Here is a 16,547-nt window from a genome sequence, read left to right as displayed (position 1 = left end):
CTATTCGACTAGCCACAAAATTGAGCTATTACATTTCTCCCCCTTTAGGGATTTTCGTCCTCGAAAATCTTACCGGTGAATAAGTTCGGGTACTGATCTCTCATAGTCTCCTCGGTTTCCCATATGGCTTCCTCAACTCCATGTCTATGCCATAAAACTTTCACAAGTGCTATACTCTTATTTCTTAAGTGTTTGACTTCCCGAGCAAAAATCTTGACCGGCTTTTCATAATAAGTCATGTCCAGATGAATCTCAACCTCTAGCGGCGTAATCATATACGAAGGGTCTGATCTATATCCACATAGCATGAGACATGAAACACATCGTGAATCTTTTCCAATTCTGGTGGCAAATCCAATCGATAGGCAACTGGCCCTACTCTTTCAGTAACCACATAAGGTCCTATGAAACGAGTACTCAACTTGCCTTTTCTACGAAATCCGAGGACTTTCCTCCATGGAGATATTTTTAAAAATACCTTATCACCGACTTGAAACTTAATTTTCTTTCATTTCAAATCTGTGTAGGATTTCTGTATATCCGACGATGTCTTCAAGCAGTAACGAATCACTTTAAGTTTCTCTTCAGTCTCTTTGACTAAATCGACCTAGTGAATCTGACTCTCTCTAAGCTTGGTTCAATATAAGGGCGTTCGAAACTTTCGCCTATACAAAGCTTCATAAGGCTCCATCTTCAAACTTGCTTGATGGTTGTTGTTTAAGCAAATACAACCAATGACAAGTACTTTTCCCAACTACCTTGAAATTTGAGAACACAACACCGCAACATATCTTCTAAAATATGAATCACTCTTTTCAACTGACCATCGGTTTGTAGGTGATATGCCGTGCTAAAACTCAACTTAGTCCTCAAAACCTCTTGTAACTTTTTCTAAAACCTCGAGGTAAATCTCGGATCTGTATCTAAAACAATCGACGAGGGTATCCCGTATAGTCTCACAATCTCGAAAATATACAAGTCAGCCAATCTCTCAAAGGATTAGTCGGTACGCGCTGGTATGAAATATGCTAACTTTGTTAGCCTATCCAAAATAACCCAAACAACATCCTTTTTATTCGGGGTTAATTGCAAACTCATCACGAAATCCATGGTAATCCGATCCCACTTCCACTCAAGGATCGTGATAGGCTGAAGTAGACCCGAAGGTACTTGGTGTTCAGCCTTCACTTGCTGACACACTAGACATTTGGAAACAAACTCTGAAATGTCTCTTTTCATCCCCAACCACCAGTACACTTTTTTCAAGTCATTGTACATTTTCACACTATCCTGGTGGATGGACAAACAACCACTGTGCATTTTTCGTAGAATCTTTTGAATAAGCTCATTGTCATTGGGATACAAACTCTATCTTTGAACATTAGACATCCATCAGTGCCAATCCAAAAATCTGATTCAATCCCCAACTCATACTGAGTTCTCTTAACTCATAAATCTTTATCACTGCTCTGGGCTTTACGGATTTCTTGCAGAAACATCAGTCTAGTTCTCAACTCTGCCAAAATTGAACCATCATCTAACAATGCCAAATTAGCGTTCAGTGCTCTCAACGCAGATAATGATTTTCTACTCAATGCATCAGCGACCACATTCACCTTTCTTGGGTGGTAATCGATAATCAACTCATAATCCTTTAATAGCTCTAACCATCATTGTTGCTGTAGGTTCAACTCCTTTTGAGTCATCAAGAACTTAAGACTCTTATGATCGGTGAATACTTGACATTTCTCATTGTACAAATGGTGTCTCCAAATCTTTAATGCGAACACTATAGTTTCTAGCTCCAAGTCATGGGTCGGGTAATTTCTCTCGTGTGGCTTAAGTTGTCTTAAGGCATAGCCTATAACCTTGCCTTCTTGCATAAGCACACACCCCAAACCATTCAAGGAGGCATCGCTATATATCACAAACTCCTTGCCCGACTCAGGTTGTACTAACATTGGGGCTTCGGTCAACAAAGCCTTTAATTTCTCGAAACTCTATTGACACTTTTCTGTCCATTTAAACATGAAATCTTTTTTCAATAGCCTAGTCATTGGCATAGCTATCATAGAGAATCCGTTTACAAATCGTCTATAATATTCGGCCAATCCCAAAAAGCTTTGAACCTCAGTCACATTCCTCGGCGATTTCCACTCAACAATAGCCAAGATCTGGCATGGGTCAACTCTAATCCCATCACCGGACACAATGTGTCCTAAAAATCTGACTTCTTTAAGCCAAAATTCACTCTTACTGAAATTGGCATACAATTTCTTGTCTTTCAAGGTCTGTAACACAATTTTCAAATGCTTCGCGTGTTCACCCTCATCACGCAAGTAAATTAATATGTCATCAATAAAAATGACTACAACTTATCCAAATAAGGTCGAAAAACACGGTTCATCAAATCCATAAACACCGCCAGGGCATTAGTCAAGCCAAAGGGTATGACGAGGAACTCATAATGCCCGTATCTCGTCCGAAAAGCAATCTTCGGTACATCTTGCTCTTTAACTCTCAACTGATAATAACCAGACCTCAAGTCTATCTTGGAGAACACCATGGCTCCCTTTAACTGGTTGAATAAATCACCGTGGTTCCTTTTAACTGGTCGAATAAATCATCTATCCTTGGCAAAGGATACTTGTTCTTCACTGTTACCGTGTTGAGCTATCTATAGTCGATACATAACCTTATTGACCCATCTTTCTTTTTTACAAAAAGTACTGGGGCACACCACGATGAATAACTTGGTCTCACAAAGCCCTTATCCGTTAACTCTTGCAATTGTACCTTCAACTCTTTCAATTCCATAAGAGCCATGAGTAATAGAAATAGGTTTCGTGCCCGGTACCAACTCGATTCCAAACTCTACTTCCCTCACTAGAGGTAATCCTGACAATTCTTCCGGAAATACATCTATAAATTTACAAACTACCGGTACCGATTCAATCTTTGACTCAAACACCTAAGTGTTCAACACAAAGGTGAGATATGCCTCACATCCTTTTCTCAAATATTTCTCAGCAGTCAAAGACATTACTATTACAGGCAAACCATCCAACTCATCCGGTCTAACCCGAAGAACATTTCCGTCTTCACATTTCAACTCAATAACTTTTCTCCCACAGTCCACTACAACACTATGAGAAGTCAACCAATCCATCCTAAGGATTATATCAAATTCATTAAACGGAAATAACATCAAGTTAGCCAGAAAACAATGACCTCTAATTGCCAAAAGACAATTTCTACACACTTGGTCTACAAACACATGTTTTCCTAAGGGGTTGGACACTTTTATCACAAATTCAGTTGACTCTACTATCATGCTCATACGAGGTATCAATTCCATACAAATATAGGAGTGGGTCGACCTCGGGTCAATTAAAGCAACAACAGATATATCATGAATAGAAAATGTGACAGCCCAAAATTGACCCTAGTCGGGATGTGGTTTCGGGACCACAAAACCGAGGCATAAAAATAATTTAATGTTCATTTTGATGCTTATGATATGTGTTAATTCGTGTGTGACATTTTTGATGTTTGATTTAGAGTTATAAATGTGAATTTCACTAGAAAGGACCTAGTAGAAAACTTTGAAAGTATGATGGGGAAATGTGTAATGACTAATTAAAGCATGCATGCAAAACAATGGCCTTGCATGTCAAATATCCCTCTTTTTATAAGAGGTGGCCGGCCATGACAAGGGAGGATGGGCAAAACATGTCATAGACATGTTTTGTTGGTGCATTAGGGAGAAACATTAAACTAAGGGGTATGGGTAATAACAAAATGAAAAAAAAAATTGTGTGTGAAGGCTTCTCCCGTCCCCATTGCCGTGTATTGAAGAAAAGAAAAGAAAAAAATTGTTCATCCATTTCATTCTCTCTTGACCGAAAATACTAAAGAGGAAGGAAGGAATTTTTGCTTCATGTTTGGTTTGGAAGGGGACTAGAAAGAGATTTGGCTATACTTGCATCAAGATTAAGGTATGTTTGAGGTTGTGCCATAAGATTCATGCATGTTTTTAGTTGCTAGCTTGATGTTCTTATTAGCCCATGGTTCAAATCTTTGCTATGTCATGGGAATGATATTCGGCCAAAGTGGATGTGGTGTTAATGCCATTGCATGCTAAATATCAAGCTTGATAATGATACATGCGATGGGGGATTGAGGACTCTTAGATTTTCTTTTAGCATTTTTGAATGAGATGCTAAGTTCTTTGTTAACCATGACCAAATTGAAATGGTATGGTGTTGTGGTGTATTCGCCATGGTATATCCATAAGTATGTTTCATGCATGTTGCATGGTAGGTAAGATTTGAGCTTTGGATATGTGTTTATATTTGGATATAAGCAACTTGAGATTCGACCCTTGCACCTACATGAATATATGTTTGCACATGATGTATTGGTATGACATATATACTATTTCAAGGTGTATATTTGCTTGTGATGATGTTTGGTTATGAAGTAAATGAGAGATGTGTATTGAGCTACAATATGTAATCGTTAGTTAGTAAAATGTATGCTGTTTTTTTGTATGGTATTAAGTGTATAATTGGCCTCAACATGGACATGCATATTCGGCCACATGAGGGAGTTGGTGTGCATGCATTCGGTTAGAGGCAAGCATATTGATGCCTATTCTTGGCTTGGAAAATTGACTAAGGAGAGTACTAACTAATGTGTTGAATTCGATTCGTGATTTCGTGCACATGTGACTCTAATGTCTAATGTATATAAGGGCTAAGTACCTTGAGCTTCACTTTGATGTTTGAATGAATTGTATTGAATTGCTTGTTGTGATTAAAAATGTGCATGACCGTTGTGTATTTGAGCTAAAGGATGGCCATATGACCATTTAAACTCCTTGTCATATTCGACCATAAGCTATCATAATGAGATTTTAATAAGTTAAATTTGTGTGAATTAGCTCAAGAGCTTAGAGGACCACAGTTGGATAAGGGAAAGGAAAAAGTGATCGAATAGCCGTCGAAATCGTTCGACAACATCCGAGGTAAGTCTTCGAGTAATGACCCTACTTGAATTATATTGAAATCATGCTCCTTGTGTGTGGCTATTGAGCCGAAATTGTAAAGGTTTGATAAATATTTTGTGTTTGAGCCTTAGTAACGAAAATGAAATATGGATGTGTCGTGATTATTGATATATGTGTACATGAGCATTTGAATGATACCCAGGCTAAGTCCCGAAGGCATTTATACTAGTGATTATATCCGGGCTAAGACCCGAAGGCAATTGTGCAAGTTACTAAATCCGGGTTAAGACCCGAAGGCAATTGTGCTTGTGGTTATATCCGGTTAAATCCCGAAGGTACGTGACTCGGAAATGAGCAATCTTGCTGTAATTTCAGTTTATACCCTTGTGAAAATTCCAGCAATGAGGTATGTTCGTATGTGCTTGAATTAGTTGAGTCCTTACAAGTAAGTATTCGCTCAGTTGATAAACGAGCTACCGGCCTTTGGCTAAGTTCTTTTGTGTATGAACATAAGGGTCGGTAATGTGAAGTAAGTATGATTATGAGAATGTGTATTAATAAAGCGATTCATTTAGTTATGTAAATGTAATACTTTAGTCAAAGCTGATTTCATTACTTGAGACTTACTAAGCATTAAAATGCTTACCCCGTTGCTTTGGCTCTTTGTTTTATAGATTTTGCTCGTTAGCTAGCAGATTCAGGATCATCGAAGTCGAAGTCATCCACACTATCAAAGCCCCCATTTTGGTACAATTTTGGTTGAACTTTGAAATGGCATGTATAGGACTACCCTTTTGTTGTAGGTCATGTACCTTTCGGTTTTGTGTAAACTTGGATAGCCATGCGAAAATGGCTTATATACATTTTTAGCATAGTACTATAATCGTTTGTATGTTGATCATTATGAGGTATGGAATGGTTTTGAAACGATTAGCCATTGGAATGGTTAAACATGATCACACTTTGTGCTGTGTATGCAAAAAGGGCCAATTGAATCATGGAAATCATGAAATAGGTAAAGCCTACCTTAAAGGCAGATGCTGACAGCAGCAGTGATGTGGATGTGAAAAATCAGTAAAAATAGTAGGAATGGTATTAAATAGTGAATAAATTATGAAAATGAACCTTGATGAATCTAATTTCATATGGAAGAAACGAAACGGTCATATGAGTTATATGTTAAGATATATTTAAGTTCTTGTGAAACAGGGCTAGAACGGTTTCTGGATCCCCTGTTCCGACTTTGGAAATTCATTGTAAATTAACCAGAGATAATTAGGAGTCATGCCATATATGTATAGATTCCTCTCTGAGTTTAGTTTCTATAGAAACAAACGGCATCAGTATTGAAGCCCTGGACAGGGAGATATCCAATTCGTAATGCGTGAAGGTCAGAGTAGTCGAACCCTGGATTAGGGGAGACTTTAACTAATAAACTGTACTAATTGGCCCGACCAAAAATTCTAGAAACAAATATGTTGATGGACTTATGAGTCTAGTTTCAGGGAAAATTTACAAAACTGATTTTTGAGCTTTAAAACTCAAGATATGATTTTTAAGGTGACAGTGATGCAGTAACCAGCTAGTCTGGAAAATTTTTTTATGGACTGTGAAAACAATTAAGTTAAGTCTGTGTGCACCTTGTGTTCGATTCCGGTAACGGACTCGGGTACGGGGTGTTACAGAAAAGGTACTCGTGATCACGTCGAGAGACTCTGCCTCTTCACGGGCATGAATAGCATAAGTCCTCGCAAGCACTCTGCCCTCGGACCTCACTGTATATCTCTTGGCGCACCCTTACTACTAGCCCCACTTCTAGGGTTCTTTTGCGGTCTACCCCTTAATGGAGCACTACTTGCCTTCACTTCTTGCTTTTTTCTCTCCCTCTTCTAAATCAAGATAGTCTCAGATGAAATGGTCCAATGACCCATATTTAAAACACCCTTTTTCTTTACCTCAGCACTCGCCAAAATGATGTCTACCACATTATAAACATTCTGGCTTATTTGGCCGAGCACTATCGACACTCACGACAGAAGTAGGCTGAGCTCTAGAAGTTGCATTCTGTCGATTCTTGTTTCTATTAGAAAACCCCACTGAAGCATTCGATCGGGTAGTAAACTCTCTTGATCTTTTAGTCAAGGATTGATGTAATTTCCCCATTTGTCTCTTCTTTGAATCCCGTGACTCAATAGCTGCTTTCCTCCTTTCTTTTACTAGCTCCTCTGCTTTGCATGCTCTCTCAACAAGCACTACAAATTCTTTTATCTCTAAAATACCAATAAAAACTTGGATATCTTCATTTAAACCATCCCCAAACCTTTTGCACATAGCGGCTTCTGAGGACACGCATTCCCGCGCGTATTTGCTGAGTTTTACAAACTCTCGCTCGTACTCTGTCACTGTCCTACTGCCTTGCTTCAACTCTAGGAATTTCTTCCTTTTCTGGTCTATGAACCTCTGGAAGAAATTCCTAGAGTTGAAGCAAGGCAGAGGACAAAGATGAGTACGAAGCGAGAGTTTGTAAACTCAAAGAACACGCTGGAATGCGTGTCCTCGTAAATGTGCAAAAGGTTTGGGGATGGTTTAAATGAAGATATCCAAGTTTTTATTAGTGGTGGAATTCTTCCTGGAAGAATTCCCAAGTGATTCTCTCTCTCGATAGTATAGACACAAGAGTATTCCACCACTAATACGTTAAATTCCGTAGGAGTGACACTACACACTTCACACACTCTTCAGGTGTGCACGATAGTTCATCGAATACCCTAATGGTATTTTCTAACCAAAACTCTGCTCTTTCTGGGTCATCATATATACTAGCCCAAAATTCCTCAACCCGTTGTTTCTGGATCTTGCCCACTAGAGGAATCTCCCTTCTAAACATTTTCACGCCTTATAGAGCTACAGGGGCATACTAAGGGATCAAAAGAGGTGGGGGAGGTGGAGTGTTCAGGTTCGTACGGACGAACTCCATGTACCAAACATCCATCATTCAGAGATAGGATTCCCTAGCCTCTCCACCTTGGCCCATAGTCACAGGCTCACTCTCAACTGGCAAGGTCCCTTCGGCTGGAGCCAGTGCATTACTCTCCATGTCATCCACCGTTGCTCTATCAGGATCTGTTTACTATATGAAAATACAATTAATAATCATCAGAAGTCGTCACACTATCAATATATAATTATAGCATGTATAGCTAGACATGTACTTTCTCCAAGTTAGTCCTAGATACGACTAAACCATAGCTCTGATACCACTAAATGTAACACCCCATACCCCTATCCTACACAGTGATGGAATACGAGGCGTTACCTCACTTAAACTCCTGCTTAAAACCATTTTCGAGTCTCCAAGACTTGGACAAATTTAAAACTCTCTCAAACTTATAAACATATCCATAATATGGGTCTTTGAGGCCCAAAACACACATCGTAAATCACTTGGAACCAACTCGAGTACTTTTTCCAACTATAGAAAAATGTCACTAGACATAGGGACACACACCCGTGTGGGCAATTCAACATGGTCGTGTTGATGGCCCGTGTGACTCACACGACCTAAGCAATATAGGGACACGCCCATATCCTCCACTCGTGTGGAATTTATTTTAAATGTACACCTACAGGGGCTTTCACATGGCCTGGCACACGCCCGTGTGCCTGGCCCGTGTCCTTCACACAGTCGCGACACACCCGTGTACTAGCCCATGTACAAAAACATGGACATTCTGTTTCTGACGTCAACAACCCCAAAATATCACACGGCCAAAGCCTTTCACACAGCTGAGACACAAAACCCTGTCTCTGCCCATGTGTTTATTATCATGCATACTGACTTAAAATTTTTATGTGCAAGGGACACACGGCCAAACCACACGCCCATAGGGTAGACCTTGTGTCACACACGGCCTAGACACACCCCCATGTGCCTACCTGTGTCAATACAAAGTCTTATAGATCCGTCTTTTTTCTTTACAGACAATACAGTAGCACCCTAGGGAGACAAACTCAGTCTCACAAACCCCTTATCTGTTAACTCCTGCAACTGAGCCTTTAATTCTTTTAATTCAGTCGGAGCCATTCGATACGGAGCAATCAAGATCGGTGTAGTCCTAGGAAACAAATCAATGGCAAACTCTATCTCTCTGATCAGAGGCAACCCAGGCAATTCTTCTGGAAATACATCCAGGAATTCATAGACTACCGGCACTGATTCAAGCTTCGACTCAGACATCCCGATATTTAATACATATGCAAGATAAGCTTCACACCCTTTTCTCATGTATCTCTGAGCAGACATGTGCGAAATCACCATAGGCAATTTATTTCATTCATCTGTTTCAACCCAAAGAATCTCACCATTTTCACATTTCAACTCAAGGGTTTTCTGTCTACAATTTACCTTGGCATCATGTAATGTCAACCAATCCATACCCAGAACGACATCAAACTCATCGAATGGTAACAACATTAGATTAGTCAGAAAACAGTGACCTTGAATCATCAAAGGACAATTCTTGCAAACCTTATCTACCAACACATATTTGCCTAAAGGGTTTGACACTTTAACCACAAATTCAGTAAGTTCTACAGGCAAGCTCTTACTAGATACTAAATTCACACAAACATAGGAATGAGTAGATCCGGGATCAATCAATGCAATAACAGTAGTATCATAAAGGGAAAATGTACCAATAATCACATCGGGGGATGATGCCTCCTCACGAGCATGTATGGTATAAGCTCTAGTAGGTGTGCTCTAGCTTCTGGTCTCCCAGTTAAATCCTTTATCATACTTTTGCTGCTAGCTCCACTTCTAGTACTCCTCGGGGGTTTACCCCTATTAACAGTGCTAGTCTGTTTGACACTCTGAAATTTTTCTTCTTCAACCCTTTTTGGACAGTCCTTAATATAATGTTCTCAAGAACCACACCTAAAACAAGCTCGGCTAATCGTCCAACACTCACCGTAATGTTGCTTACCATAATGCTGACACTCGAGTCTATGAGACCTCACATTACCCACACTTTCTATTGAAGTAGCTTGAGCTTTAGAACCCGAATATGATCTCCCACAGTCTCGGTGTGAATATCCAGCTGAAACAGTCAATCAAGGATTCATCTCTTTGGACTTCTATGATTGGGATTGGAACGACTTACTCATTGGCCTCTTTCTTGCATCTCTGGCTTCACTTATAGCTTTTTTCTTTTATTTGTTCAGCTTTTCAGCTTTACAAGCTCGATCGGCCAATACTACAAACTCTTTCAACTCTAAGATCCCAACTAACAGTCTGATGTCTTCATTTAACCCATCCTCGAACCTCTTGCACATAATAGCTTCGGTAGACACACATTTCTAGGCATACTTGCTGTGTCTAACAAATTCACGTCCATATTCTGCCACAGACATTTTACCTTGTTTCAGCTCAAGAAACTCTTTCTGTTTTTGATCAATGAACCGCTGGCTTATGTACTTCTTTCTAAACTCCTCTTGGAAGAAATCCCATGTAGCCCTTTCTTTGGGGACCACGGATACGACGTCTTCTGCCAATGATATGTTGAATCCCTCAGTAAAGATATAACACATTTTAAACATTCTTTGGGAGTGCAAGAGAGCTCATCAAATACCCTGATAGAATTCTCAAGCCAAAGCTCTGCTTTCTCGGGATCATTATCTATATTAGCCCTGAATTCTTCAGCCCCTTTTTTTTCAAATTTTATGAACTGGAGGCTTGCTCAATCTTACCATTTCGGCACCTTGAGGAACTACGAAAACCGGTGGGGAATAGGAGGGGTGGAGGAGGTTGAGCATTCGGATTTGCTCGAACAAATTCTGTACACCAATTATTCATCATATGGAGAAAGGCTTCCTGAGCCCTATCTCCCTGATCAAGTGTCTCGGGTCTACTCTCAGCTGGCGCAGACCTTTGTGCGGGAGCTGGCGTATTACTTTCTACAGCATCAGCTACAGCTCAATCGGGATCCATTTACTATATGAAAACACAATTTAAATTGTCAAGAGTCATCACACTATCACAGTATATTTATGGCATGTATAATACTTCCACACATGGTATGTAAATCTGAGAACCGCCTTGTAATATCCTGATTTTGGGCCTAGTCGGAATAGCGGTTTCGTGACCACAAAATCCGAGATAGAAATAATTATTTTATGATTATTTTAAGGTCTATGATATGATTGCATGATTGTGTGAAAATTTCGTGAAGAAATTTTATGCATAAAGTGCTTAAATTGAAATTAGGGACTAAATCGAATAATTTGTAAAACTTGCATTCTAGAAGTTTCTAGTATGAAATTGTTTTGAAATATTAATTAGGAGGTCTTAAATAGCAACTTTACCAATTTCTAAGTCTATGGACAAAATTGGACATGGATGGAATTTTGGAAAGTTTAGTAGTAAGGGCATTTTGGTCATTTAGGGTAAAATGAATTAAAATACAAAATTAAAAGCCAATTTTGCTCATCTTCAACCCCATGGCCGAATATAGCAAGGAGAAACCATGGCTAGGGTTTTCAAGCTTCCAATCTCGATTGTAAGTCCGTTCTAGCCTCGTTTTAATGATTTTTACGTTTTTGAGTCCCGGTAGCTCGATTTAGCTTATGCTAGCAATAATTTAACCTAGGGTTTATATTTGGAAAAATACCCATAGGTGAAATTTGTGTATTTTGGTGTTTTATCATAGAATATGAGGTTTTAAATTATGTTAGACAACTTGTGCTACTTGGTTTTAAGTGAAAACGAGCAAAAGGGCTTAATCGGTAAAAATACCTAACAGTCATAAGTACATGTTAGAGTGAGAATTTGATATTACCGTAGAAGGGAAAAATGATCAGCATGTCATAAAACATATGAAAATAGGCTGAAGTTTAATTTACGAGCTTTGGGGCAAAAGTGTAAATATGCAAAAGTTTAGGGGCAAAACTATAATTTTGCCAAAATATGATTTTGGGTCAATTTGTATAATGTGAGTCCTAATTAGATTATATTTTAAATGATAGAGCAAGGAAAACTAAAATTCGGGCTAAAATGGGGAAAATACCAAGTTGTGGACGAAATGGTAAAAGTAGCCATTTCCGCATACGAGGTAAGTTCATATGTAAATGTTGGTAACATAGTTATTATTTTAAATGTTTTAATGTTATTTAAATGATATGATAATTATTATGAAATATTATCTTGTGATAATTGTTTGTTAATATGTCAAATTATGTGATATACTTGGAAAATGTGAAATACTACCGAGTATCGGTAACGGCATTCCGTAGAAGATGTTTGAGACACATGATTGGGAAAAAGGTCCCGTTGAACCTTAGGAATGGATTAGGATACAAGTGACATATCACTAGGATATTTGGGCATCCGAACTCGTTGAGTTGAGTCCGAGTTCACTTATGGATGCGAATGTCCGAACTCGTTGAGTTGAGTCCGAGTTCGAGAGATGTAACTAGGCATCCGAGCTCATTGAGTTGAGTCCGAGTTCACTTATGGATGCGAACGCCTGAGCTCGTTGAGTTGAGTCCGAGTTCACTTATGGGCGGGTTACATGGTAGCTTGGCTACATATGTGGCACTTATGTGCAAACTTTCCATGTATCCGAATTATATTCCGATGTGTTCAACGGGTAAAATTCTACTCAAATGGAGGAATACTCGAGATGAAAGGGACGTATTGGTAAGCGTTGTGAAATGAATACTTTGAACAGGTATGTACTTAACCCTCGGGTTAAAAACTCGATATAACAACAATATGGTAAAATGATAAATGAAAATGTGATATGAATGTCTTGGTGATGATTATGCAAATGATGTTTTATGTTTGCTTATATGGTTATGTTACTTGCTATTTGCATGTGAACTTATTAAGCATTTATGCTTACTCCCTCCTTTTCATTCCTTGTAGTTTTGACAAGCCAGCTCGAAAATCGGGAAGGGTCGGAGGCTCGCTCACACTATCCGTATACCATCTTGGCATAATGGCTTGTATATTTTGAGTATGACATGTATAACATTATAATAATTTTGTATATATGGTCTTATAATATGGTTATTGAGTGGTATGGAAATGCTTGGTAATGAGTAGCCATTGGAATGACTAATCATGATCATATTTGGTGTTATGTATGTCAAATTACTAGCTAATCCATGGAAACCATGAAATAGGTAAAATTTACCATAAAATAGATTCAGACAGCAGTAGTGACGTGAATTTGAAAAATCACTAAAAATAGTAGAGATACAATTAGATGATGAATAATATATGGAATCGAAGCTTGATGAGTCTATTTTCATATGGATGGAACAAAACAGATATATGAGTTATATTTTATGAGATGTTTAAATTTTTGTGAAATAGGGCTAGAGCGATTTCTGGATCCCCTGTTCTGACTTTGGAAATTCACCATAAATTTTAAAAAGATAATTAGAAGTCATGCTTTATATGTACAGATTCATTATTGAGTCTAGTTTTATTAGAGACAAACAGCATAGTCATTGAAGGTCTGTACAGGGAGATATCTGATTCGTAATACACAGAGGTCAGAGTAGTTGAACCCTGAAATAGGGGAGTCTTTAACTAATAAACTGTACTAATTGGCCTCACCAAAAATTCTAGAAAAAATTAGTAGATAGATATATGAGTCTAGTTTCAGGAAAAATTTATGGAATTGGATTTTGAGTTTCGGAACTCGAGATATGATTTTTAAAGCGACTGTGATGCAGTTAGCCAGCTTGTCTAGAAATTTTAAAATGAATTGTATGAGCTATTTAAGTAATCAATTAAGTCCATTAACACCTCGTGTTCGACTCCGGAAATGGTCTCGGGTACGGGGCATTACATTTGGTGGTATCAGAGCAGGTTTTGTCGGTTCTCGGACTAACCTAGCATGTGTAAAAGTTTAGCTATACATGCCACTGATCTGTGATAGTGTGATGTCTTCCGACGCGTATTAGTACCATCTTATTTAGACAGGGTACTCTCCAACCAAGCTGCGCGGACCATGTTCAATGTTATGTGAAGGTATTTGAGTAAAATTATGATTATGATAAATCTAGGTTCAGAAAAGTATGAATAAAGGTTTATGATACATATGTGATAAATATTCATATTTGCTTAATGCTCATATGATGTAGTGTATGTGGCTTACTTGATAAGATGAATGGAATAAATAGAAAGTAGTAGAGGTATGAATAAAAGTCATAATATTATGATACGAATGAAAATGTCCTTGTCTTGATTTGGACGTTGAATGTTGATAAATGTTAATGATATACAATTTTTATGAGATAAAGGATTATAATGAAATGAACTTATCTATGTTAAATTGTTGGACTGAATTATATGATTGTAATGATATGTACATGATGATGGACGAAATGAAAGTTGTGATTGTGATGCAAATATCTATGTTTGTTTGGCCTTATATGATGTCATGAGCATGAATTAATTTAATTAAATGAATGGATAAGTAAAGCTATCTAGAAAACATAGAATGTATGCATAAGTATATTGTCTAAATGGGACAATAGGAAAATTTGTGTAAGCCAACATGAATGTTGCATTGCCTGAATGAATGACATGATTTTGATGATGTTGCTATGATGATGGAAGTTGTGTCATATGTGTATGTATAAGAAAGTCGAGTCAGAGGTCCTACAACCCCTCCCCCTTACCAAAGTGGTACTTATAATGGAATTTCATAAGATTTGTATTGAATAAGTTTCCGGTTGAGAACCCAAAGAGTTCAGTGATGGAATAATTATAAGTATGATCAGAGATTGAAAATGAGCTGATAAGTAAAGTCAGAGTCAGTAAAGTATTGGATTGATATAACGATTATTGGAATTATGCACTGTCCCAGTTAAAAAAGGAATTCTCCTTGGTACACCGAATTACTCAGGTGCAAGGTCGAGAAAAGTGTAAATCGAAATTTATTCAGAATTGGCCTTCTTCAGTGAATGGCTTAATATGAAATTTGTGACAGCAGAACTAGTTGGGGAAATGATAATTGAAATGTGAACTATCTAAGTGTGACAGTTATGACTGGACAGATTTAGCAGTCTCTTTTGAGATGTTCTATGTGTTTACCTGTTCTCAAAAATATTTCTATGGCTATTGATCTTCTGAAGAAATTCTTGTTATATGGGAATGTCTTCTAATTCTGGTGTTGGATGAAAGCATTGGTAGTCTGATTGGTTTATAATTTATATTGCTCTATTTCATCGGGTATTCTATTTCATTTCGTCTGATAAGAATTGATAAGAGAATACGTATGATATTATGATTCTGTTTCTTCTACTTGATGCTTCATCTGATATATATGTATGGGAAGATATATTGATCTATGATTCTGTTTCTTCTACTTGATGCTTCATCTGATATATATGTATGGGAAGATATATTGATCTTGTTATATTTGATTCCAGTGGGATTAAATGATGTTTTCTTTTGGACTTTCTTTCTTTGAAGAATTATCGGAGTATTCTGTATTTTCTCTATGAGTTTGGTTTTCGATTCTCCGGCATAGTATCATATCTTGGGTTTCTTTATCCTGGATCTCTTTATTCTGGATTTCTTTATTCCGGGTTTCTCTATCTTGGATTTCTTTATTTGGTTTTCTTGTTATCTTTGTTCCATAATTTGTCAATTACGACTCATGTTCGAAGTGGGTTCTTCAGCTCGTGATAATCATGTCAAATATGACTGTACTTCTAATTTGATCTTGGTAATGTGGTAATTTTAGTATTGGGATTTTTTCTAATTTCATTTAAGGATTTGGCATCGATAAAGGCATAGGTGATAAAAGCGAGTTTCAGTCGGTATGGTAAATTATTTATTTGAAAGATTTCATGTGACAATTATGTCAGAATTATTTTTCCCAAGTCTGATAATAGAATTTCATTTTGTATGGATAAAAGAGTAAATAGTTTGAACGAGAAGTGTATATTTATTAGAAAGAGTTGGATATTAGTTTAAGTCACTACGAATGATAAGGTTTCCATCTTGTGAAAGATGAAAAGTTTATTACATGTTGACAGAGTTCGGATAGATGAGAATATTGGTAACCGAAGCGTCTGAACTAGACTAGTCTACATTGAGCAAAGACTTCCTGACTTTCAGTAATGTATTGTTGTATGAATTGTGATGTGTTTCAAGACAGTGAGGTAATGTGATAGTTTAGAGCTTTCGATGTTACATAAAATCGGAGTTGTTAAAGGGGTTAAAGCCGAGCATTGGAATCTATCAAAATTATCCTTGTTAGTGTTGATATTGGGATGGAAATGAGAAGGATTATTCTTGAGGCCATATCAGAAATATTTCCATGGCGGAAAGAGGAAAATGTGATGTATCCTATTGTTAAATGTTTGGCGAGATCTATAAATCATATATGTATTGAATGAATTCCTACTCATCAGATTCATGGAATTTCAGGTCTCTTTGATTGTTGGATTTCTTGGAATTCCGGTCTCTATTAAATCAAGTTGAGATCCGGGTTTTATGTCATGATATCATGGG

Source organism: Gossypium arboreum, chromosome 6 (assembly GCF_025698485.1).
Source record: "Gossypium arboreum isolate Shixiya-1 chromosome 6, ASM2569848v2, whole genome shotgun sequence".
Classification (NCBI taxonomy): Eukaryota; Viridiplantae; Streptophyta; class Magnoliopsida; order Malvales; family Malvaceae; genus Gossypium; species Gossypium arboreum.
Note: the sequence above shows the minus strand (reverse complement) of the source record.